This window comes from Podarcis pityusensis, assembly GCF_964106645.2.
Source record: "Podarcis pityusensis genome assembly, chromosome: 3".
NCBI classification, from domain to species: domain Eukaryota; kingdom Metazoa; phylum Chordata; class Lepidosauria; order Squamata; family Lacertidae; genus Podarcis; species Podarcis pityusensis.
The window spans coordinates 84,699,739-84,727,268 of record NC_138026.1 but is presented as its reverse complement, the minus strand read 5'-3'; the positions used below and the strand labels follow the sequence as shown (position 1 = coordinate 84,727,268).

Below are 27,530 nucleotides of genomic sequence, written 5' to 3'. Positions count from 1 at the left end.
ATTAGCAGTTTGCCATCAGCAAGGGCCTCTTTCTAAGAAGGCAACCTAGTGAAAACAGCGATAAGGCTGGGTGTTCCACAACATCTTTTCTACTGAGTTGCCAAGAGGAATCACCATGAGACTGAACGTAAGGATAGTCACTCAAGCTTACTTAATGCAGATCAAGCTTGCTTATCACAGATTAGGCACTCTTTAACCAGCTTGTAAAATGGATGGAATTGGTGTGTATGGGATTCCAAGCCCTGCTGGTGAATGTAAGTATGCTAACAGGTAAAGGTGGAAGTAGCTATTCTGGGTTGACTAAGCTGCCATATACTAAATCTGGCCACTAGAGTTAGTCAGTGTCTTCCCAACCTGGCTTTCCAGGTGGCAGCTGTGCTAACAGACATTCTTCTTTAAAATTGAGGAAGCCAGGGGTTAAATCTGAAGCTTTCTGCATGCAAATCTCATGTGTTCTACCCATGAGCTATGCCCCGTCCCCTTGTATGGTGACTGCCCTCAACAACACTTCAGAACTTTAGAGAGGGTGCAAAAGAGGTTGCATTAGAACTATGGCTGGCCAGAGGAGGACCAACAGCCCTGAAACTACAAAGTAAGCTTTCTAATGAAATTTATCAATGCCCCTCTTTATCTTTTTGCCACTTTTTTATTTTTGCTGACATTTAGGAGCTGGCAGAAGAAATACAAAAACTGTTCACTTTTTCACTTCTTTTATCAATTGCTTCCCTTTCCATTGGCAAGCTGGGTTTTTTTTTAAGATCTCAAAGTATTTGAGTAATGCTACTGCAAAGGGGAAGGGGTGTTTAGGGCAGGAGTTAGAAACTTGCAGTCTAAGGGTGATATGAGGCCCCTGGCTAAATGTCATGTGGGTGGGGGGAACCAAGAGGGAGGATAAGGGGAAAGCTAGAAACTGAAATACAAAGCAGCTTGCTGGGAGGGTGGAGAGAACAGAAAGAGAGAAAAGGGGCAGTGTTGCCCATTTTTGGCTCTGGCCCCACCTGCTACCAGTTCCACCAGCATGCAGCCCCCAAAGGAATGCAGGCCTTGACAGAAAAAAAAGCTTTGTCCTCCCTCCCACATTAGGGAAAGGCTTCAGACATACAGACATCCCTGTTCCATCTGAGAGCCAGTGTGGTTCCATTCCTTCCATAAACTCATGGCAGAGCTTTAGTAAATTCTTTCTCTTTTTTAACAAAGGCTGCACACACACACACACACACAATACACTTAAAGCACATTGCTACCCCCAGATAATCTTGGGAACAGTAGTCCCCCCCCCCCCCCACAGAGCTAGCACCCTTAGCAAACTCCGGTTCCCAAAATTCTTTGAGGAAGGGAGCCACATGTCTTAAACGTGTTAAGCAGGGACAGCACTTTGCAAATTAAAGTTGCAATACTAAACATACACACTCTAGAAGCGAACTACACTGAAATCAATGCGTCTTAAATTCTCAAGCAAAAATGTGCTTAGGACCTGGCTATAAACATTTTATTAAAACGATAATACAGAAGAAGCCATGACTCCTCTCAATTCCATTTCACCAACCACGCTGACCTAAGTTCCCCCTTCCTTGGCCTGAATCGCCCCAATTCCTGCCAAAATATTCCAAAATACTGCAAAAATATTTTGCTCAAGGAAAAAGAAGTTCAAAGTTCATTCTGAACACAGATACTGCTTTCCTTGGGGAGAATTTGATTCTAATTTAAGTACGTCATAGATACAGTCCAAGCCTACTGCTGAAATCCGAACACACAAAACACCCTCTTTCAACTCCAGGGAGAAATAGGGAGTCTATGTCTTGCTGTGTTGAAAAGTTAAGACAGACTTGCTGTGTGTTGTCAAACCACTGCTTGGCTCCAAGGCACTGAGAAGTGTGTTAAAAGTATGTTTTGCAGAGTCGTGAAAATAGTAAAAAAAGCATGCTAAACCACTGGGATAAGCCAATGTGGTGCCCTCCAGATGTTAGTCTACAACTCCCATCATCCCTGACAGCTGGTATCCTTGCAGAAGCAGATGGGCATTGGACTCCAACAACACCTGGAGGGCACCACATTGGCTGCCCTTGTTATAACCAATATCATCAGGCTGGAAAGACGATGCCAACAGGGATGATTTTAACTAACTATCCTCCTACTCCTCCAAATTGCTGAAGATGGTCAACGATATTTTGAAAAGAGATTTCATTTTCATTCCTTCTTTAATCCACCCTGATGAGCTGGATTAGTAAATTTTGAAAGGAGAAATATGTTTACCGTGATAAAGAGTATGTATTCATAAACAAGCTGTTTATTTCAGGAATAACTGGCACAGTTATGATCTTACCGGCATTTTTTTTGTTTTTGTTTTAAATTACACTCCTGTCTGACAGTCAAGTGCTTGGAAAGAGGGAGTTGCTGTAGAGTTGCAATATTTCCCCCCTCCAGGAGTACACCTGTGTTTTTAATAGTTGCGTAGCATGTAGATGTTTAACAGGAGCTTTTGGAATTACTGGAAAATGACTGAATTCCTTAATTAAGGAAATGTCTTGCATCACACCCACTTTTCCCTAGCAAAGTTCCAGCAAGGAAGGATCAGTATGGAAGAACTGTGACATGTGATGTTCCAAAGAATTGTGGGCTGAAAGCTAAGAGGACAGTGGTGGAGGACAAGGGAAGTCTGAAGGCATCATTTTCCATCTCACCCTGTACTGACTGCATGCAATGCTATCTCCATCCTCTTGCAGTTCATCTTCCACTAAACACTACATCTCTCTGGCTGCTGTGGCAAAATTACATAAATTATATTGTCATTTCACCCCATTCATTGCAATGCAAAGGAAACATAATGTGAATAGGTGGTGGTGGGAATGTAATCATATTGTTTGGAGATGGAAGGCAGCAGCAAATACCGATCTTAATCAAAGGGAAAGGAAATAAAACAAGAGGCTTTGAAAGGAGGCAGGAGGAATAAGGAACTTTGCTGAGGTGAAGAGGAAGAGGAACGAGGAAGAAAGAGAATGCTTGTGAGAGAGAAGAGAGATGGGGCAAAGGCTGGCTAGCAACTGTATGAAGTTTCATTTTTTTCAATATGGCTCTTAGAACTCTGCTACTATTTGGATGGTGAAAAACATTGTTATTTAAATAAAACAATATGGACTGCAGCTTTAGGATTTGCACTAGCTCCATACTGCCTTCTGGACACAGTTTAGGGTGTCCATTTTGACCTACAAAGCTCTATAACAGGGGTGGGAACTCACCCAAAATGTTGTCCAAGAAGGACAGCTACTTGCCTGCATTTCAAGGAGTGGAGTGGCAGTAACATTTCCATCTCCCCCAGAGCAGTGAATTAAGTTTGCAAATGGAAGTTGTAAGGCTCCCTTGGCTCATCTTAAGAACATTTTCCCAGGGTCTGATGGCTGTGTGCTAATCAAATAATAAAAGCAAACAAGACCCCTTTTGTCCCAAGGGTGGAGGAGAGGAAGGAACTTGATGGGGACCCAGGTTGGGGACTTGCCCCTAGTTCACAGAGCTTCCCATTGCAGCAAAGGATGCTCTTTGAGGCAAAGTAAGGCCATGAGGTTGGTCACATGGGAAAGCTATTCTGTACTCACAATGCAGTAGCATAGGTAGCCAAGGGTGGGGAGGGGGAGGTCTATAGGACGGCACAGGGGTCTGTTTTATGTTCCCTGCTGTGCGTCAGGGGTTTTGTTTCTGGGCGGCAGGGGAGCTTTCTCAACAATTTTGATTTCCCATAAAAAGCTCAACAACTTTGGTCTGCCCCAGGCGTCGGCAGGGGTTGCTACGCCGCTGCACAATGTTTCTTCTTAGGCAGGAATAACCAGCTGCAATGCAGAGTGCAGTGATTAATTGGGTATATAAAAGACACTTTTTCAGGTATCCTGGTCCCATGCTGTATATGTCTTTATACACCAGAATCAGTACCTTGAACTTAGCCAGGAAGTGAATTGGCAGCCAGCTTGTTGAAGTACTTGCTACAGTCACAATCGATGGATTAAATCGCTAGGCAAGCCAAGTCAAAGAGTTTCAGCTTGGAAATAGTGGTCAAGGCGCATTGGTGAATGAGATGCATAAACCTTCCTTAGAACAGCAAGACAATGAGCAAACAATGATGGAGGGGGAGGTTACCACAAGAATGGAAGAGAATTACTCCCTATGGGCAAAATTGGGAAATGACACAATGGCAGGAAAGTAGGATTTCCTATTCCCATGAAGATTCTATATAGGAAGCAGCAATAAAATAATAATGAAGTATTCTTCATAATAAAGTATCCTGATTGTGGGAAACTTTGAGGAATGTTAATAACATGAAAAGCAAGCAGCTCCCCTGTGAATTGAGCCCCCCGCCCCCATCTCAGCTGCAAAGAGTGCTATGAATTTGGCCCTTTAAATCATGGCCATGTAGAATGATAGGCACCCAGAGCACTTTTGTTAAAAAGCCGTGATGAAGGTGCCCTGCTGTGAATGGTGCATGCATTCCACTGCTCATGTGTACCTGTTTGCAAGAGATGGACTGAGTCAGGTTAGGTAGGTTTTAGTAGCAGCAAGGGTTGATTCCTGAATTTGTAGAGGTAGGAGATAATGTGCCAAGAGAGAAATAGCTGTGACTTGCAAAGTAACACTTTGCAAAAAAAGAAAGGGGAAAAAAGGAACAAGCTTGCCCCAGCATGACCAGCAAAATGGCAGTTCGCTTAAGTACCCCAATATTATCTCACCGGTGCAGTCCTGCATCCAATTATCAAGTAATAATAATAATAATAATAATTTATTATTTATACCCCACCCATCTGGCTGGGTTTCCCCAGCCACTCTGGGTGGCTTCCAACAAAGATTAAAAATACATTAAAATGTCACACATTAAAAACTTCCCTAAACAGGACTGCCTTCAGATGTCTTCTAAATGTCCGGGAATTGTTTATCTCTTTGACATCTGATGGGAGGGCGTTCCACAGGGCGGGCGCAACTACCGAGAAGGCCCTCTGTCTGGTTCCCTGTAACCTCATTTTTGGCAGTGAGGGAGCCACCAGAAGGCCCTCGGTGCTGGACCTCAATGTCCGGGCAGAACGATGGGGGTGGAGACGCTCCTTCAGGTATACTGGGCTGAGGCTGTTTAGGGCTTTAAAGGTCAGCACCAACACTTTGAATTTTGCTCAGAAACGTACTGGGAGCCAATGTAGGTCTTTCAGTAACAAACATACTGGCAAAGCAAGCATTTAATCAATCCAGTGGTGGCACAGTGTGCAGGGAGGTGCTAATCCCAGATACTGGAGGCAGTTTTGCTTTATTTGTCCTGCCCTTCCTCCAATGAGATCTCTCATTTTATCTTCACAACAAGGTTCGGCTGTGCCAGCTAAGGCCACCTAATGTCACCTATTGAGCTACGTGGGGAATGGGATATGAACTCAGGCCTTCCAATCCAAGCCTAACACTTTATTCACTGCATCAGGCTGCCTTTTCCAGTGCTACTACCTCCCAGAAAGAAAGACAGTGCACCAGCTTCTAACCTGCAGCTACATCTTAACCCTTGCATGTCAACAGCTCTTTAAAAAGCTAGAAAGAAAACATAAGGAACTGCATGACCACTGACAAGCAAATTTAGAGTGACTGTGGTTGCTCTTTGGCTGCTCCTCTGAAGTGATGATGGAATAATGGCCAAACAGTGATGAATCACACATAAATAGCCATGAGTCACACATTAACAGTAATAAATCAAACTAAGTTTGTAAACATTTTAAGAGAGTTGCAGAAGGTGAGCTAAGAGAGGCATTACTCCCCATGGTGCTCATACAGGGTTTTTTTTGTGTGTGGTTGAGTCCAATTCTTGCTTCTGGTCAAATGGATTTTGCAGGCTTTTGAAACAATACCAAAAAAATGCCTAACCTGTTTGCCAGAAACCAAAGTGGGAAGATAGTAAACAACACAGTGGTCCTTCTAGCAAACAGATTTCGACTCTCAAAAATCCTATTGTCTGTCTCCAGCCCAACAGCATAATCCTACCCATGTTTACTCATTCAGTGGGGCTTACTTCAAGGAATGTGAGTATGCAAGTGAAGCCTAAGCCTCCAACAATTTATTATCCTTTTTTCCTTTTCCATATCTGCAAGTTCCATGGATCCCAAGCAAGCATTTAGACCATGTGCAATATAGTGCCATTGCAGAATAATTCAATCTTCTGTTGGCCATTTCAGTTTGTCATATGGAATGACTGCCCCTGCCATGTGCAAGTGGAAGTCTTTGTGTGGGCTTCTGTTGATGGTACTCATTAGTTGAATTCCACCCACAGGTAATTCATAGTAATCATTTCAGGTAGAACAAAGCAGCTTGGGCAATTCTCATTCTCTGAATCCGGATTTACTACAGCCACCATGTTGGCAGCAAAGAGTTCTTTGTACCATCCTGTGGCTCTCCTTCAAAGTCACCTATTATCTTACTCATTATCATTGCAATCAGAACGTGTAGAAATCATGGTGATGCAGGTACACTCTTGCAAAATTCTACAGTTTGCAGAGTATGAGATACTTGGTCTTGCACGAGTGGAGTGATACATGCATTCTGCTCTTTTACTGTACTTCCAACACAACTGTGAAGCTGGTTCACTCTCAGCCCATAAGAGCATGATTGGAGGACTTTTGTGTGCATACAATATAGCACAAAATTATTCTGAATGTCTGATGCACAGAAACTTTGGCGGCAAGAGACCTGCCTCATATAGACACAGCACTCATCCATTTTTACAAAGGCACAGCTTCCCACTGAGCTATTTTCAGTTGCCATCTGCTCTCTTTCATCTATATTTCGGAGACATCTGTCCTTCTCTTATTCAGCCTAGAGGCCAATGCAAGACTTACAGCATTGCAGCTGGTCCCAATTTAGAGGGAGTGTGGTTGAAGCCAAAACGCAGGACAAAACGTTCTATGTGCTAAAATACCATCACTTCCACCAATTAAAAGTAAAATACCAAGGCAGAGCTGTTTGTGGCCATGATTGACACTGAATTTGACCAATAATTATTCTTGGAGGAATGCCAGCCAACATAATGGCTGGGATTCATGGCTTTTCTCCCCACCTCGTTCACGACACACACAGGACTAAAATACCGGGTCTATTTCAGGCTGAGCAATCCACCATCCATTCACACAGCACTAAACTAGCAGCCAAAACCTTAAGAGGGGATGGAACAGATGCAAACCTAAAAGATTAGTTTTCTTAGCAGCGTTCATCCTAATGCCAAGTTCATGGATGAACATATCAATTATCAAAGTGAGGGGGGAAGGCATAGGATCAAGTATGGACACCCCTGAGAGTGGGATGCAAAAACACTGCCAAAAATCTGGCAGAAACCCACATTGGCTCCCAGCACCATCATCAACGGAACGGAAAAGGATGCAGCATGCCACAAGTCTGCAGAATGCCTTTCAAATTCAGGCTAGAAAACTGAAACAAGCCATTTGCTGCAAGGGTAGCAAGCCTATAGCCCTCCATATCTCCATCTCCCATTAGCCCCAGACAGCATGGTTAATCGTCAAGAGATTTTGAGAGCTGGAATCCAGTAAAATCTGGAAGCTCACAGGTTTCCCGTTCTTGCCCTCTCCAGGTCTGAAAAAGACTTAAAGGCTTTTTCATCCAACTCCTACCCACTAGTACCCCAGATATCAACATATGCAATTGGGTGAAGCAAATAGTGGAAGTGACTCAAGCAAGTGAGCCAGGCTATATATTGCACAGATTCTTTTCTTCCGCCTATTGTCTTGGGCACCAGATAATTATTCCAAACTTTCCTCAAAGCAGGCCATCCACCCTCCAGTTCAAGAATATGCTTGAATGTTTATGCATTAGGGGGGCTGAAGAAGAGCCTGCTGTGTCCTGTCTAATTTATAGCTCCCTGGAACAGACAAAGCATTCTGCTTTGTTTAGGCAACAGATAAATTTAGTGGACTGGATTCTATCTTGGCAAAAGCTTTTTTCAGCAACAGAGGAGAGACCTCCAGGGAAGGCTGATTTACAGAATGGTTTAAATAATGACTAGCGCCACTGCTGCACGTCAGACAAAAATATCATTACTGTCATCCTGAGACCTGAAAACTATCATCCTTCTTACTCCACCCAAACTAAGTTCTGTTATTTGCACATAACGCAAAATACAAACTGAGGGACCAGATCCTGCCACAAGCCAAGATATCAACCCCACTCAACCAGTACTGCTATAGGGCCTAATAATGTCAGCCACAACACCAAATTAATCGAACCTGATCATCTTCCAATACAGTATATGCTATCATCTGCCAGTAATACCTATCTATATTCTATGTATAAGACAAACAATTCAGTCACAACACAAAAGTGTAAGTGGGTTCCAATATGACATAAAAAGCAGGTGTATTTCAAAATCACTATGAGACCATCAACTGAACTGTTCAGTGGAAAGAAGGAAGTTCAGAGAGAAATTAGCATGAAATTGTAAAATGACCACTTATAAAGTTATGTTCTATCACATGTGGCCTGAATCTAAACAATGGGTTTCCCTGTATGGGAGTTCAGCCCGGACACTGAGGTCCAGCACCAAGGGCCTTCTGGTGGTTCCCTCACTGCGAGAAGTGAGGTTACAGGGAAGCAGGCAGGGGGCCTTCTCGGTAGTGGTGCCCACCCTGTGGAACGCCCTCCTACCAGATGTCAAGGAAATAAATAACTATCTGACTTTGAGAAGACATCTGAAGGCAGCCCTGTTTATAGAAGTTTTTAATGTTTGAAGTTTTATTCTCTTTTTAGTGTTCTGCTGGGAGCTGCCCAGAGTGGCTGGGGAAACCCAGCCAGATGTGTGGGGTATTAATAATAAAATTATTATTATTATTATTATTATTATTATTATTAGACCTTGCTGCAATGCCTCCATGCCACACATGTGATATGCACACACACACACACACACACACACCCCTACAAATTTAAGATAACATTCCATGCATCCAATGAAGTGGACTCTAGTCCATGAAAGCTTATGCCATAAAACAGCCTTCAGGTGTCACAAGGCAACTCTTCAGAAGCAGGAATTGACACAGATCATACCACCAGTTAAGATGACCAAGCTGGATTTTGTTTGGTGGTGGCCTAAGCAGGGCATAAGCAAACAAGACACCTGACCAGAACAGGGGGGGAGGTGAGGAGCTAGGAAGAGATAGCCTAAGGTCAGGAAGTAATGTGTTAGGCTTCTGGCTTATCATTCCTTTGTTATGCAGATTATGGGCTAAATGGTCATCAGATGGTTAGGAGGTGGTTGGGAATTTCACATCTATTTGAAAGACAGCAAGAATATCCCAGATAACAGGAAGTCGTAGTCAATGTGGAGGCTGAACTTCTAAGTGGCATGGAATATCACTATCATATTACACTCATGGGCATCGGCTGTCTTTGGAGACAATGGAGGAGTGAACCTTTTGGGGAGGGGATGAGGTCAAGCTGTTGGAAGGTTGCAGCACCTGCTGTGGCTGTAGAGACTGATACAGGAGAGACATATTTTGTTGCAGCTGGGGCAGATGAAGACATTCGGTTGTGCTGCTGCAGATGCACCAGGGTGTTTCTTCTCTCTGCATTGCTACTGAAAAATCACACTGACTGCCAGTTAGCTACTGAGCTGCGTTTAAGGTATTGGTGTGCAAAGCCCTACACAGCTTGGGGCCAGGATACCTAGAAGGCTGCCTCATAACCTACATCCCCAAATGATCACTGCATTCTGCAGGAGAGGGCATCCTGCAGATACCATGAGGTCCTTTCTTTACAGTGTCAGAATCAGGCCTAAATTTCTTCCCATTGCATGTCAGGCAGGCGCCATCTGTTGAATTTTCAGCACTTGCTAAAGACATTTGTCTTTCAATGAGCCTTCTAAAATCTTTAATCCAGTTGGAATGTGTTTTGGACTTGAATTGATCCCATGTATGTGCTTTTGTTGTTTTAAACTGTTTTTATATTTTTGTTTTATATGTGTTATTATATTGCAAATGATTCCTAAACAAAATAATTAATAAATAATTTGATCATTCGTGCATGTATTGTTTCACACCGCCGGAATGAGTGACTTAGAAGGATATCTTCATATAAAATGTACAATTCCATAGAACAATTAAAATGGGGGGAAAGGTAGGAAGATTAGAGTGTCTCTTGGCCCCACGCTCCTGAGTGGACCTTCTTGCAGCATCAACAGCTTCCTTGTGTCACAACACCGAGAAAGGCGGTTGACCACAGTAGATCATAGCTAAGTGTAATACATACCATGGAGTCACCCGGGGTCAGAGAATAGATTGTGCAAGCGTGTTTTTCCCATGAACAAAGGTTGGGGAACCATCGTTCTAGTGATGCGGCTCATGCACTCGTGAGAAACAAGCCACTGCACAAAATGGAAAAGTGGTGTAATTATTGCCCAGAGGCACATTGTGTGCAAGAGGCAAGCAAGACAGGGTTGTGGGAGAGGCTATTGAATGGGAACTCAAACAGGGTGGAGTAGCCCTGTTGTGATGGTGGTGATGGGGGTGGAATAGCAGGTACAGTGAGGTTGGGGGTGGTGTGGTCAGGAAAGCCATTGCTCAAGTAGGTCACAGAGGCTCTTAAAAGAGAGAAGGGAAGCTCTTCCAAGCATGGAAGTAGGAGTGGGAGAGAAGGAGGCATAGGCATCGTGAGCAGCCATTATGGGAACCAGCCTTAGTTGGGGACCTATCTGTGCTATAAGAGACTCTGAGTATCACCCAGAGAGGAGGACCATGGCTACTAAAATAAAACAAACCCTCATGTTTTTAAAGCAGCTGTTAGAAAATCAATATGTCCAGGCTTTCTCTGTGGGGAAAAGTTGCCTTTTATGGCAGAGTGACTTCTCCAGACCCCTTCTGAAGCCACAAGGAAACACCTTGTTTTCCTGCATCTTCCCTCCCTCACTTGAGGACGCTTCTTCTCCCATCTCTTCATTCACTCTCACGCAATTACTGAGATGCAAGCTTGGAGGCCCTACTACAGGTACAACCACTGTCGGAATTTAACTACTAGAAATGCTGCCTTTGCTGTTATACCTCTGTATGTAGAATTTGAACCCAAAATGAAGGCAAGACATTACATGTGTTTGGCCCATGCTGGTGGTTTATTCCAAAAACACACACAAACACACACGTCCGACACTGGTGGCGCCATTGTATTATGACAGATGACCTTTTGCAAACAACCTTAAACTGCTGTGCAGAAGATTTTATTCCACATCACTGGACACTTTGAAGACCATCTGGTCCAAAAGTGTCACATAAAATGGGATGAATAGCACAGCTTGTTGGTGGGACATAGGCCCTGTCTGAAAAGGCCTACGGTTGTATTCCTAGCATCTTCAAAGTGCCTCATGAAGCAGGGCTGGGAGAAGCGCTTGCTTTGGACCTTAGAGAGCCACCGTCATAGGCAAAAACACTGGGCTGTTTAGGCAATTCTTATCCCACCTCTCCAGATGGTCAAAGTGACTTGCAGTCCAACTGCTGGCAAACCAATGACCTGACATGGGCTACATTCACACTTAAAGCACAAATATATCATTTTAAATAGTCATAGCTTCCACCAAAGAACTCTGGACACTGTAGTTTGTTAAGGGTGCTGAGAGTCGCTAGGAGACCCCTATTCCCCTCACAGAACTACAATTCCCACAATCAAATCCCTTTTCCCAGGGAACTGAATTGACAGCAAAAACCCCTCTGCACATCCACTTGCTTCATTCAAGGTGTACAATCCCTTTGCCCTTCCCAAACTTGCTATTTAGCACTGATTGCTGCGTATGTGTACCACTTCCAGCTTTATCAGCCATTTATAAATATTGGCTGCTTTCCAACACATTTGGCACACCCTCCATTCAGGTCAACAAGGCTGGCTCACTACATGTTCCCAAAAGGTTGTAATCACCAGAAGACTTAGCAAGTTGGGCAGCTGCAATTTTTAACTTTGATAGCAGTTGGAGCTATGCATGACACCAGCAGAAAATTGATTATTCTTTTAACCTGAACATACCTGGCTCTGGAAATAAGAGCCTTGCTGGATGAAACTAACAATCAGTTCCATGGGTAGCCAGCCCACAGGCCTTAAAAAGGTAAAGGACCCCTGACAGCTAAGTCCAGTTGCAGACGACTCTGGGGTTGTGGTGCTCATCTCGCTTTACAGGCCAAGGGAGCCAGCGTTTGTCCGCAGTTTTTCCGGATCATGTGGCCAGCATGACTAAGCCGCTTCTGGCACAACAGAACACCGAAACCAGAGCAGCGCATGGAAATGGCATTTACCTTCCCGCCGGAGCGGTACCTATTTATCTACTTGCACTTTCGGCGTGCTTTCGAACTGCTAGGTTGACAGGAGCTGGGACCGAGCAATGGGAGCTCACCCTGTCGTGGGGATTCGAACCGCCGACCTTCTGATCAGCAAGCCCAAGAGGCTCAGTGGTTTAGACCACAGCGCTTCAGGCCTTATCTACCCCCAACAAAGGTGTTTAGTGACACCCCACACCCTCATGGTTAGATCAGGGTGCTGATAAAGCCAAGGTTGCAGGTGTGATCTCCTGATGAGACAGCTGCATATTCCTGCATTGCAGGGGGTTGGACTAGATGATCCTAAGGGACCCTTCCTGTGGTATATAGTGAGTAGAATGTGAGGTTAGGACTCGTGGAGACTAAATCCCTGCTCAACACTGAAATCCCCCCCCCCAATTATTTTCTTTGGAAAGGCAAAGAAGGAAATACAAAATCACACACACTCCCAATCTCTATTTTTAGGCTGTAAAAGGTATAGACCTAAACATTTACTCATTAAAAATGAATCGCTGGTTGCCACACATCCTCTTGCTGTTTGTAACTCACTCCCTTCCTGCCAGAGAGAACTGGAAAGTAGGACTTCTGGTTTGGGGGAAGGAGGCAACGTAATGTCTTGACGAAAGGTGACTAAGGGAGGTTTGTAAAATTGCACATTGTGTTGATTGAAGTTTTCCTCCTTCCCTCATAATACTAGAACTCAGGCTCATCAAATCAAGATTTGGGACAGAGAAAAGGAAGTACTTCATAGAATCTTGGGGCTCATCCAACCTTTTACTTGACCCATATTTTGATCATTTTGTGTACTGGTTAAGTCCCCCTGCTCCAAGAGCTCAGCTACGTAAACTCTCTTCAGATTTTCTAAACATCTGATAAGATCCAATTCAGGCGGTAAGAATGGATTTTTGCAAGGCACAGCCGCATAACCACGAGAAAGGCTCTTGGACCCAAGGAAATTAATTGGTACACAATGCAATCAAATTACAGGTCATGTGAAAGTGTTGATGAGCCCATGGGCTTTGAAGGGGGCTTTATAGAGGCAATCTAGCTTAATTAACCGTAGGAAATAGAGCAGAGCAGTGCCCAACCTGGTGATAACACAACAAATGATGCAAGGAGGAAGCTCAAGAAAAGAGATGGTAAAGGAGCCCCTAGCTACTTTAAATGAGTTCAGATCTCCAGGGCCTGATGAGCTGTACCCAAGGGTACTAAAGAATTTGCAGGTGTAATTTCAGAGCCTCTGTCTATAATCTTTGAGAATTCTTGGAGAATGGGTGAGGTTCCTGCAGACTGGAGGTGGGCAAATGTTGTCTTCTTCTTCAAAAAGAAGGGAAAAGAAGACCAAGGTAACTACTGACTGGTCAGCTTGATGTCAATACCAGGAAAGGCCCTAAAACAAATAATTAAACCGTTGGTTTGTGAGCACATAAAAGAGGATGCTGTGATTACTAAGACCAAGCATGGCTTTCTCTAAAACTAGTGATGCCAGATAAATCTCATTTCTTTCTTTGATGGAGTTACAAGCTTGGTGGATCAGGGAACTGCTGTGGGCATAGTATATCTTGAATACAGTAAAGCTTTTCACAAAGTCTCCCATGATATTCTTGCAGAAAAGCTGGCAAAATGTAGGCCAGACGAGGAGTAGCAAATTCTGCAGAAGACAGAATCGGGATTCAAGATGACCTTAACAGATTGGAGAACTAGGCCCAAACTAACAGAATGAATTTTAATAGGGCCAAATGTAGAGTTCTACACACAGTCAGGAATGACTCAGAGTTACACTAAACTTTGAGAATTCCATTTAACACAATTGCATTAAGACACCAATATTGATTTTTAATTGTATATTTATTGCTTCTTTTTCTTATTGTATTAACATTTGAATTCCATTTTTTATTACATATATTAGTTCTTAGCACAGAATATTGCAGTTGCTAAACAACAGACAGAAAAATCATTAAGTAGTGCACCCGGAACCTCAGCAATTTTCAAATACTCTTGGGGTGGGGTTGAGAGTACAGAATTCACCACAGGCAGCTGCTCAGCCTCTGTTTGAATATACCTCCCCATATCAAACAAGAGCTCTGCCACTCCAACAAAGTAATTACCGGTAGTTCTTTGGTTGGATGTTCTTACCACAAAGCAGTTTCTCCTAATGTTCAACTGAAATCTGTGCTCCTGTATTTTAACCCCATTGGATGTAGTTCTGCCCTCTGACGAAGCAGAGAACAATTTGTTGCTCTCTTCTATATGACAACCCTTTTGAGTATTTGAAGAGTGCTCTCATGGTCCCCAGCTGTCTTCTGTTCTCCTGCCTATTTATTTATTTTACAATATTTATAAACCACTTGACTGTAAAAAAAATCCTCTTAAGTGGTTTACAAAAATAAAGAAAAAGTTTTAAAAAGGCATTTGAAAGCACTCAGAAGATGACTAAAATCACAGCTAAAAAGACATAAAAGATGGACCATTGATATGATCCAATAGGGCTCATCTTACATTCTTTGGATATTTTGCTTCCATGATTACTTCAGTCTCATGACATCTACTTTGAGTTCATTGCCTCATTTTTAAAAAGAACCAAAAATATTTCACGTGCATAGCTTGTTTATGATGCAACCCTTATTTTACCTTTGTTTACATTGATCATCTTGGTTAGGAAAGCAAGCGTTGAGGCCAATATGCCAGCCATCTTCTCTGCATGTGACCCAGCAGGCAAATCCTACTCATACCAATTTCTGTGCCAAGTTGCTGAAGGTGTGGTCAGTTTGAACGTGACAAGAGGCAGGGAGAGCCAAGTGCTGAATTGGGTGTATTCTTTAATCATATGGTTGGATAAACAGAAATGTTAGTTCTTTTGACACTTAGCAGTGAAATCTGGGGGAACCAACCCAAAATGTTGGCTCTGCAGCATCAGGGTCGTGCTGGTGAAATCAACTTTGCTGAGACCCTAGACCGCTTGAACTCAAACAAGGTGGTGGGGGGAAATGTTATTCTCACCTCATTATGAAAGCTGCTTTCAATTCTCTTAGTGAATATAAACTCCCTTTAGTTATTCCATAGGCTTAGGATAGGCCCCAGGAAGGGCATCTCTCAAAGTTAAGCTACATATCCATTTCTGAGGGAACTGCAGGAATAGAGGGCAAAATGCTCATAATTTGTAGTGCCACAGTTCAGTTGGAAGGATCCAGGAGAGCTAAACTGGTTTATATTCATGGTTCAGGTATGGCCTAAAGGCACTCCTGCACCACAAACAATTCCCTTTAATAGCAAACTCAGGTGGTCGAGTGCTGACAGGATTGGAGCCAAAATGAAACAATAGGAAGGTATCAACATGCTCAGCTGAATTCCAAGGTTTCCAGTGGTACAAGGAAATACCAAAGGGGGCACCCTCCCCACAACCTCCCCTCACAAATGCATATGCTCAGCCAGGGAACGTTGAGTTTCAGCTTGGGGGGAAACCTGAAAAAGAGAGAATGAAATGAAGTATCCTGGAGAAGGGCCAACAGGCACTATGAAGAAGAAAACTGCTCCTCAGAGCTGAGGCTATGCTGCAACACTTTGCTGCAAGTCACAATTGTTCCATCTAAAGCCCCAAAGCCCTTCCCAACTATTATGTTCAGGGTAAGAGGGATAGAACAAGAGAACACGACAGGTCTTGCAATTAAACTAGTTTACATTTGCGCTGCATATGTACTTTAAGGGTTTGGTAGCATATGTCAGCAAAACGACAATATGTCAGCACCATAGCTGTCAACTTTTCCCTTTTCCTGTGTATTCAGAATAAGGGAATTTCCCTTAAAAAAAGGGAAACATTGACAGCTATGGTCAGCACATAACAACCACAACTAATAAAACCTTGCTAAGGGATATTGCAGTCTATAATAACCAAAATACTTTCCTCTCTCTTGTGGCCAAGTCTACCTTTTACCAGTTTCATGTGGTATGCCAGGTACAGCTGTATCTGGATCAGAATAATTTGTCCAGAGTAGTCCATACATGGGTAACCTTGAGACTAGATTACTACAATGTACTCCTTGTGGGGCTGCCCTCGGGCCTGGTCCAGAAACTCCAGTTAGTGCAGAAAGCAGTGTGGGGCAGACAAATGACAGGATATGAACCTCAGGTGAAACACCTGTATTGGCTGCCCATATGCTACCGGGCCAGGTTCAAGGGTGTTGCGTTGATATACAAAGCCTGAACAACTTGGGCCCAGGATACTTTAAGGACCACCGGAACCTAACTCAATCACTGAAATTATCTGGAGCACGGTGGTCCAACAAGTGGCCCTGGCAGCCTCTGCTAAGTTCCAAAGGGGTGATACTAACAGCCATCCCTGTGATACTTTATGATACAGAGGTATATAAATGATTTTATAAACAAACTATAAACTAGATTCTGCGGAAAGCATTACTGGTTAAGGGACTTTCCATCAAGTACCACCATGGGAGAGGGCTGGAGCTAGCCAACCATCTGGTATCCTGTTCCAGAAATATTTGCATGATAGTTGAAAGGCCATTGGGGCTATAAACTAAGGTTCCAGAAAGACTGGAAGGCTTTACGTAAACACATACTTTGTACAACAGAACTGGCACTATCTCTTGATTTGCTGACACCTCTTGAAAATGTTCCTGGCTGCCCTTTAAACAGTGCGCAAGCAATGACCAAACAGCAGACTAAAAAGCATAATTCAGTTTCCACTGCCAACAGCAAAAGGGACTTTTCAGATAAGCAAAGCAGTATTTTCAGATTAGCTAGAATACCCTGGCATTCTCCATGAGCATTAAGTAGCTGGGCTTCTTGCCCCAGCAATCTTTATCTGAGAAGCATTTCCATTATCACTGTAGCATGGTCTTCCCAAAGTAATATATTGCAAAACATTCCATACCATCTTAGTCAGGCATCCCCAACCTTCGGCCCTCCAGATGTTCTGGACTACAATTCCCATCATCCCTGACCACCGGTCCTGTTAGCTAGGGATCATGGGAGTTGTAGGCCAAAACATCTGGAGGGCTGCAGGTTGGGGGTGCCTGATCTTAGTAGTTCAATCCTATGTCTACTCAGAAGCACACCCAACTGAAGTCAATGGGATTTACTCTCAGGTCAGTGAGGGAGGAACTGCAACCTTAACAAGTTTCTTAATCCACCTCCCGAAACAACCTGACATTCTTGTACATCCACTGCTTCTTCTCCCAATATTTGTCTGCTCAGATGACAAACCACAGGAAAACAATTACAGATGCTTACCAGGAAATGAAGAGTCGGCAGGAGTAACTTTCCAAAGAAAATTTCCATATAATTTACAAGGAAAAGTGGCTACTTTGGTTGGTTGCAACAACAAGTGTGCCAAGCCTAGACTTAATTTATGTTGCAAGAGACAGAAACGCAATAAGTTTCTGCCACTTCTTATGTCAGCCGGTTCCAGAGTGCTAATCTCTTGCAGGAAAACAACAACAGAGAGTCTTGCGGCACCTTAAAGATCAACAAATGTATTATTGCATAAGTTTTTATGGACTTGTAGCATAGTACACGAGAGCTAGATCAGGTGGTTTGGAAGGCAACCAAGTCAGCACAGTCTTCGAATGATGTTTTCCAAAAACTAATCTCAGATATCTGTTAAAAGAAGTAGACTCACACAACTGTCAGCATTTCCTGTGTGATAGATGGACTTCCCCTCTTTATCGGGTCATCCAAGATTAAAGAACAGCTCTCCATTCAAAGAACCCAAAAGGATAGAAAGTCTTGCTGAATCAGGAGTTTACTGCTCCATCTTTAAAAACCAGCCCCTCCCTGCAACATCTGTGCCATCTGTGTTCTAGGTTTGATCTTAATGCTGGTTTAGTTGTGATTAACTTGAGTGTCTGCAATAACAGAAGCCTCTAGTTACTGGGCTTGTATTTACCAGTGCTTGATGGTTTGTCCACTAATGAGGGGTGCGTGAAGGGGAAGGACCACCTGCCTCACTGATGCAAAGGAGGAAGTATATTTGGTTTCCACCCACCCTTCCATCAGAAGGTGGGAGCCTCTGCCTTGGTTAAGGTACAGGGTGCAACCTTTGAATTTAAGAGGGAGACAGTATATGCCCCAGCTGACACAGTCATTCTTCACATAGCTTTTTTATCCCTAAAATCAAAGCTTTCTGCTGACGTACCAAGCCCCAAAGAGCACAGGAGAGGATCTGTCCATTTAAAACCCAAGAAAGCCCTTCCCTTCCTAACAGCCCATCCTTTTCTGCCTCTCCTGGCCCCAGGACTAAGCTCTATCCCCACCCTGTTATAAGAAGGCAGTGTGGGCCAGCCACGCCCAACAGAACCAACTTTCTGTAGCAGCTGGAAAAGAAGCAGCTTTTGCCCGTTTTCTCCTGGACCCTGTAAAGAGGTCAGTGAGTACTTAGTAGGGGTCCATTCAGGATAAGGAAGAGGGCCCAGCACTTTGCTTCGGGGCACATCTGGAAAAATGGAGATCTCCATTGCTACTAAAAATGAAGTTACGAGGTCTTTGGGTTTGGATGCAGCTGTTAAGGCCTAAATAGAACTTTTGAAGGTATAAAGTATCAGGTCCCCAACTGAAACAGTATCTAGATCAGCAACCACCAACCTTTTTGGCAAGCGTACAACCAAGTAGAAGACTGAGTTCCTCTGGTGTACACCACAGTAGCCATTAATAATAATAATATAATATAACATAATAAATACAGTGGTACCTTGAGTTACAAACGCCTCAGGTTACAAATGCTTCTGGTTACAAACTCTGCTAACCTGGAAGAGTTACCTCGAGTTGAGAACTTTGCCCCAGGATGAGAACGGAAATCGTGTGATGGCGGTGCAGCGTCAGCAAAAGGCCCCATTAATGAAAGCGCGCCTCTAGTTAAGAACAGTTTCAGGTTAAGAACAGACCTCTGGAATGAATTAAGTTTGTAACTAGAGGTACCACTGTATTGTGCCATAATGTGGTTTTGCCACAAATTAGGGAATAGAGAGTTGTGCAACACCGGGCTTTATCCAAGTGCAGGAGTGCAACAACCACCTACTGTCTGCGCCACTTGCAGCACATGTAGCATGAATGAGCAGATAATCTCAGCAACAAAGAGAGGGTCAGTGCGGAAACAAATAAACAGAGTGCATTGTTAGCTGCTAGACTATGACAGAGCATGTCTAGAGTGCCTTGGTTTCTATTATGACTGTATCAGCACAACTTGCTCACACCTATCTGAAATTAGAGATAAATGCATCAAGGTTAGTGGGGTGGGACTTTGAGGCAGAGCTGAACTTTGGCACCTTTCATTTAAGAAATAAGCATGGGCAAGGGATCAATGTACAGATTCTGCACTGGCTTAAAGAGGCAAGGCATACTGGAGAGAAGGCACGGCAAAAGCAACCGCCCCCCCCCAATTTGTCTTTTTTTTTTTTAATAAAAAAAATAGTACCGGTAATTGACTGCTCCTGTAGGTCCCCTACTGTGATGGCAAAATGTTGTGTTTGTGTGTGTCCCTCCAAGTCGCTCCGTAAAATATGTTTGTTTAAAAATACTTTTTGGTTACATAATTTAATAATGAATGATTTAAAATTGATTAAAAATAGTGGTAGCTGACGGGGATGTCTTATGTAAGGCGGCTTTGAGAATTACAGTTCTTAATGCAGCTACTTTTCCAGTTTGGCCAGACCCATTCTGACATGCACCCCTGCACCCTTTGTCAACTAACCATGAGTCAATGCAGCCCTCTGCTGAAAGAACGTTAGCCACCCCTGTTGTAGAACATAAGATTCCCATTCTCTCATGTAAGGGGTTTGGTTTCCTTTAAATTTGCACTAAGTATGCACTTTATCTGTATCTGAACATGCAAAGGCTAAGTGAGAGAGCTTGAGCTGTATACAGAAAACTATGAGGTTATATGTCCCATCTTCCTATATCAGATACAGTAAGAAGGCTGGCCAGTACAGATCCAAACAGAGGCTGAGAACGCACCATATATTTAAAGCACATGGCTTCCCCCCAAGAATCCAGATTTTTGTGTGGAAGCTATGTGCTTTAAATTTATTGGGGGGGGGGTGCACGCTTACAGATCTGGGAACATTTTTCCATTTGCACACTACTAATCCATGGTAAGTCATGTTTTATGATTTAGCATGTCATCCAAACACCTAATGTGTGCATGCATGAGAACAGTGGTGCAAATCCAGGGCTATTTCAGTGTGGGGCTGGAACTAAGAAATGAAAAAGAATGCAAGCTTGCAAAAATATATCACTTGCCCGATAATAAATGTTCGAAATGTAAAGAGACTGAAGGTACATTTTTTCACCTTTGGTGGACGTGCCCAAGGATTAAGACATTCTGGGAGATGATTTATAATGAAATGAAAAAGGTATTTAAATATACCTTCCTGAAGAAACCAGAGGCCTTTCTCCTGGGCATGGTTGGCCAATTGGTGCCAAAAAAGGATAGAACTTTCTTTATGTATGCCACAACAGCAGCAAGAATACTCATCGCGAAGTATTGGAAGACACAAGATCTACCCACCCGGGAAGAACGGCAGATGAAGTTGATGGACTATATGGAATTGGCGGAAATGACTGGCAGAATCCGAGACCAGGGAGAAGAGTCGGTGGAAGAAGTTTGGAAGAAATTTAAAGTTTATTTACAGAAACATTGTAAAATTAAGGAATGTTAGATGGATGTTGGAATGAAGTAATGTGGTTTTAGCAGAAATGCTATAAAGGATTAAGAAAAAACAGATTGTTAAATGGTGAAAGGAGGGAAGGTAAAGTTACATGATATTAAGATAAAATATAGGACAAAAACTGGAAAAGATGGAAAGGATTTGCTGAAATAGCTAACTGAACTAGAATGCAAAAAAGGGAGGTGTGAGGAGGTCAAGGAAATAAGGAAATGAAAGATAAGTTATGGGAAGATTCATTGTATTATCTTTTTTTTCTTTTTTTTTCCTTTTCCGTATTGTGATGTGATGTTCTGCTTTTGCTTAATATGCTGTTTTTTTATTTTTCCTTTTTCCTTTTTGTAACCTTTCAAATCTTAATAAATATTACTTTAAAAAAAAAAAGAAATGAAAAAGAATGGATGAAACATTTCAAACGTGCTGGTGTTGACATAGCCCAGGCATAGGCAACCTCGGCCTTCCAGATGTTGTGGGACTACAACTCCCATGATCCCTAGCTAACAGGACCAGTGGTCAGGGATGATGGGAATTGTAGTCCCAAAACATCTGGTTGCCTATGCCTGACATAGCCTAAGCTATGGGGGCCGGATCTGGCCTTTAAATCTGGCCCACGGACAGTCCGGGAATCAGTGTGTTTTTACATGGGTAGAATGTGTGCTTTTATTTAAAATGCACCTCTGGGTTATTTGTGGGGCATAGGAATTCATTTATTTCCCCCAAAAAAATATAATCCGGCCCCCCACAAGGTCTGAGGGACAGCGGACCGGCCCCCGGCTGAAAAAGTTTGCTGACCCCTGGCCTAAGCTTTGTGAGCAGCAAATATGTTGCTTTCTTTGGTAAAGGTTAAAAAACAACAACCCTATTTATCTACTTGCACTGGCATGCTTTCGAACTGCTAGGTTGGCATTAGCTGCTTTCTTTGCACCTTCTCTTCCTTAGCATCATTTTTTTAGAGCGACTAGAGAAGTGGAAACCCCACCTATGGTCTTTGGTCCTTTTATGTGTAAAATGAACACAAGGATCCTCCTTCCCTGTTGTTTAAGAGTCAACTTGCAGGTTGTAAGTCTATCAAAGAGCTCAGAACTGAAATGCTTGTTCCAGGAGTGTTATGACTCATGGAGGCATTAATCTCAATCTTTTTATAACATCTTGTTCTTTCACAACTCTCAGGCCCCACAGTTTCAGTGCTTGTTGTTCCCAAGTGTGGCTAAGGGCTTGCTTGGCACACTGGTGGCACAAGTCTTGCAGGGCAAATAGCCAGGAGGTGGTTGGAATGATGCAGAACTGGGAGGTGGGAGGGGGGATTCCTACTAGTGCCTGGCACAAAGGCTTTCCTCAACAATTTAAATGAACAATTATTACCCCTACCTGTGATCAAATACACCTGCCTGAGCTCAAGTGTTCGAAACTCCCATTGTTCTAGGTGCATTTTAAGACAGGGAGTTTCATTAGCGCGAGCATTTTCTGAGCTCTGTGGGTGCAGTATTGCGCCTAAAATTTCAGATTAAAACTTCAGAGTGGAAGGAAAGGAGCACCTTTTTTCTGCCTCCCCACTTTCTGTAAACTGGAGAAGAGACCCTCTTAAGAATATCAGGGGGTGGGCAGGGGAAGGAGTAGACCATGTGAAAAATGAACATAATATTTTAGCTGCAGTTCATTTTCAGCTTTGTTATAAAAAGTGTGCCTAAAAATTACGTTGTTGCACCCATAACCTAGGTTTAAGATGCCATTTAGCTCCTAGCTTTAATATCTATTTTATAACACTGCCTGAGCTGTAGTCTGTATGAGGGGGGCCCTGCCCTCCGGCCTGCTAGTAAGAGCAGTTACATTGGTGGGTACCTGAGACAAGGGCTTTTCATTGGTGGACTGGCACCTTTGGAACTCCCTTCCTAAGGAGGGGCCCCAATGGCCCCATCATTCTCAATTTTCAAGATCTTAAAAACATTCTAACCAGCCCAGGTTTGGTTCATTTTATTGTATACTTTTTATTTTTATTGCTGCTGGCCTGTAAATGAGCAGGTTTGATGGGGTGCTCTGCTGATATGACGTTCTGTATTTTACGTCTCTCTACAACTTTTGTGAACGGGGGTGCCCCTTGAAAAGAGGGCAAGGAATCATTTTAACTTATTTAAGTGTAAGGGCATTTAACGGGTACTTGGGTTTTGTTTTGTTTTTTTAAAGATCCACCCATCAGACCCTGGGTGCAAACCCAAAAGCTGAGAGGGTGGGTGTGTCAGAAGGAAAATGAATTGATATTGATTTTTATATATTTGTATACTTTGTATTAATGTAACATTTTTATATGTAACTGCATATTTGTAATATTTTGTTTAAGTTGTTGCTTCAGTTTTTATACACAGTTTAGATATATTTAAAATGTATTAAATGGTATAGAAATTAAATAATCAATTAATCAGATCTCCCTACCTCCCCTCAACTATGAGAGTTTGGAAATCTGCTGCCCATGAAAGTACACACTACTGCTGCAGGTGTTTTATTTTGCTCTGACTCTGCAAAAGGCAGCCTCATCTATACTTTGATGGATGGATACAAGGAGGTGCTTCTATTGCTGAAGGATGTGCCTCTTTATCTGGAGTGAATCAATTTTTGCAACTGCTGGAAGATTTAGCAATAATTCTGCGCACCATAGAAAAACAATGGGTGGAATTCAGCTTGACTTTGTCTGTAAACTGACCCCACACCTATAACATTCAGTCTATTTTTATTACTTTATTACATTTTGCCCTGTGCAACCACCCCTAATTGTACAACATCTTGCCTGCTGAATAATTCTGGAGAATTCAAAAGTTTGCCACATCTTTGTAATCTTTCAGTCGGTCCAAATAAAGGTATTACCCAACTGTGGAAACTGGAGTTGTTTTCTTACAGAGTAACAAGGCTACTCTTGTTTTCTTAAAGTGATCAGTATATAATAGCTTAACTCCACGGTATGATCATCATGCCTGATAAATACTGAGTGCAATACATTGTCATAATATTCAATAAAACTGTACTTTTATTGGCAGCCTGACTTACACAAATTGTTTCTAATTAAGACCCCACATTTATCATATAATCCAATACCACTCGCAACAGCATAAAGTCTATGCCAAGTCCAAATATCCCTGTTAAAAGTCTATTAAATATTCATTTATTTATTTCCTTCTGCTTCCCAAACCTTCTTATCTCCTTATGCTTTGTTACTGGAATGCTTTCCCAAGCTTTGAGATACAGACACACTGAATAACTAGTTGCTTTGGTACAATAAAATACTTGGTTTTCCCTATTCTATTTGTCTGTCATTTAGCACCAGGTGTGGGAAAAGCAGCACAGATTATAGAAAAGACAAAATGCTAAACTGGATAGTCAAATGTGACTTTGCCTTTAATCTGTATGTTTCTTTAAATGAAACAAAATTACAAAATTCCTTCCAGTAGAACCTTAGAGACCAACTAAGTTAGTTATTGGTATGAGCTTATGTGCGCATGCACACTTCTTCAGATATAACTTAGTTGGTCTCTAAGGTGCTACTGGAAGGAATTTTGTAATTTTGTTTCAACTATGGCACACCAACACGGCTACCTACCTGTATCTTTAAATGAAAATACCATCTTATGGGGGGTGATAATTATCATGATCTCAGCAGCAAGAAGGGGAAGCTTAAACATTTGCTACCCTGCCTTAATCCTAACAAAAATTCCTCCTCTGCTACTATTTGCATTGGTATTTTCTCACAATCCAAAAAAGCAGTTTCAGATGAGGAATTTTGGTTAGGACTGAAGCAGGTGAGGAAACTGTTAAACTCTCACTTCCCCAACTTTTTAGATCCTGATTATTGTCTAGCTCGCCCTTCAGTCCATGTTAAAGGGAAAGAGGTCAGGAACCTGACAGTAACGACTGGCAGACTGAATAGGAAAAAGTGAGCTGAATGTGCATGAAGAAAGTGCGTTTGGAATGGTAGCAATTGAAGGTTCCCTTCACAATTTGCCCTCTCCCTCATCTTCCTACTATCCTACTTTCTCCAATTGTAATGTTCACTTCTCTAGTTCCATCACCCTCAAACAGTCAAGTCTCCTGCTCCTTTTTAAGCATTCTGCTCTCGCTCGCTCTCTTGCTACCTTTTATGCTTGAAATTGCCTCTCAGGACACCTGTATGATGCCACTTGCCTTACCTGAGTAAGGGTTGCAGCTTACTAGCACAGCACAGGTTTTCTATGCAGATTCAATCCCTGCCACCTCTAGGTAGGCCTGGGAAATGCCCCTCTTTGAAACCCTGGATGGCCACTCAGTGGAGTAGCGTGGGGGGTGCCAGGGGTGCCAAGGTCCAGTGCACAGAATCTGGTGGGGACTGTGCAGAGATCCCTATGCCCTGCTTTGCCCCAGTGGTGGGGGTTTGGTGAGAGCGGAGAGTGAAGGGCACCCTCCGTGCCCACCCGGCACACACCTGCCCAACAGTGGTGAGGGCTCGGCGAATGCATTCCAACACCATCTGGCGAGCATGCTCCACCCCTGCCCCGGGTGCTGACAAGCAGCGTTACACCACTGTGGCCACTTCCAGTCTGCGTAGACATGGGGTAGGGAACCTGTGGCCCTCCAGATGTTGGACCCACCACATCTGGAGTAATCTAGACAGATCAAGGCACTTTCCTAATTTCCTGCTTGCTTCAAACTGCTCCTCAAAATCCAATGCTGACATAACCCCATGAGCCTACTCTAAAACCCTAGGCGCATGTAACTAAAACCCACTTATACGCACACATCCTTTCTCCCACCGAAAGAGCCTGCTGAATCCGGCCAATGGCCTAACTAACTAGTCCAGCATCCTGCTACCACAGTGACCCATATCAGATGGTTGTGAAAAACCCACAAGCAGGACCCAAGCACAAAAGCATCCTCCCTTTCTGTGTTTTCCCGCAACTGCCATTCAAAGCCTGCAGGAAGCCTGATCATCTGATGCACGGGGCGGGGGGAGTGCTATTCTGCTTGGTCACTATCTTTCCTCACACAGGTGATTGACTGGGGAGTAGTCTCAACCGCCTGCCAAAGTTGACTGTGAGGGGAAATAAAGATATGGTTCTCCACCCCTGGTTCTCCACCCCTGCTTAAAAAAGGCAGCCCACTAAGGTTGGTATTCTCAGGAATACCGGAGAAGATCCAAGAAAAAGCAGCAATTGTTGCATGTGGGTACAAATTTTGAAGTCTCCATAGGAGACTTTGGTTATACCACTCACACAATCCTGTGCACACATATAGAAGGATCTGGCAACTTCTGTTTCAGTGTATCTGAAGAAGTGTGCTTGCACACGAAAGCTCATACCAAGAACTAACTTAGTTGGTCTTAAAGGTGCTACTGGAAGGATTTTTTTTATTTTGACTATGGCAGACCAACACGGCTACCTATCTGTAACTGAATCCTGTGCACAGGCAACCATCCGTAGGTGTGCAAAAAATAAATAAAATGGTGTGCCCAAGACCAGCTCACAGGACTCTCTCGCACAGTCTACGCTAACCACCTCCATGCAGTATGGAATAGCTCAATAAATGTAAGGGATACACAACTTACACGATCGCCATCTGGAAAGATAAGCAATTCCTTTTAAGACGAACGGCGGCGCTGTGATACGTCAGAAACAATAGAGGGATTCCAGTGGGAGCGGTCCCCGTTACCACGAGGTAGGAAGAAATCGTTAGACTCTTTTATTCAAAGAAAGGGAAACGGCTCACAAGCTCTTAAATGTCGAAAAAGAACAGAGTATGACTCATAAGAGGTGGACGAAGATGGGGAAAAGCCCCCCAGCCCCGACCACGGGCATCCTAACCCCCTTCCCGCCAACTTCTCTTCCCGCCAACTTCAAAAAATGTTACCACCGCCGCTACTTGGGAGCCTATTTATTCTGAGAGAAATAAGCGTTACTTCGGCAACCTACCCGTTTCAGGGCAGCGGGTGGGAAAAGGGATGAATGGACGGACAGAGATATATAAATACAGTGGTGCCCCGCAAGACGAATGCCTCGCAAGACGGAAAACCCGCAAGACGAAAGGGTTTTCTGTTTTGGAGGCGCTTCGCAAGACGAATTTCCCTATGGGCTTGCATCGCAAGACGAAAGCCCATAGGGAAATGCTGGCGGTCGGGAGCAAAGACTTTCGCCCACAGCCGGCCTTCAGAAGAGGACCTCTTCTGAAGGCCGGCGGGGGGCAAAAGTCTTTGCTCCCCCCCGCCTGCCTTCCCCCCGCCTGCCCCGGGCAATCTTAAAATGCTGGCGGGCGGGAGCGAAGCGTTCGCTGCCGACCCCCAGCATTTTAAAATCTCCCCGGGACAGCAGAGAAGTCTCTGCTGTCCCGGGGAGATTTTAAAATGCTGGGGGTCGGGAGCGAACGCTTCGCTCCCGACCCCCAGCATTTTAAAACGCTGTTCCGAAGCGGGGCGGGGGGCCGGGAACACCTGCCCCAGCCGCCCCACTTCGGAACGCTGTTCCGAAGCGGGGCGGGGGGCGGGAACACCTTCTGAAGGCGGGCGGGGGGCGAAAGTCTTTGTCCCCCCTGCCTGCCT

General features: G+C 43.6%; 1 protein-coding gene and 1 long non-coding RNA gene across 3 annotated transcripts in view; one reads left to right on the top strand and one right to left on the bottom strand.

Annotated features, from left to right (window-relative positions):
- The window catches only part of SLC29A1 (solute carrier family 29 member 1 (Augustine blood group)), a 91,302-nt gene that overhangs the window by 38,872 nt on the left and 24,900 nt on the right, over positions 1-27,530 (bottom strand). The gene's annotated exons all lie outside the window — the stretch shown is intronic.
- Positions 116-3,140, top strand: LOC308474234. Its single transcript, XR_013984597.1, has 2 exons — positions 116-254; positions 2,551-3,140. It is a non-coding gene; the product is annotated as an uncharacterized lncRNA (long non-coding RNA).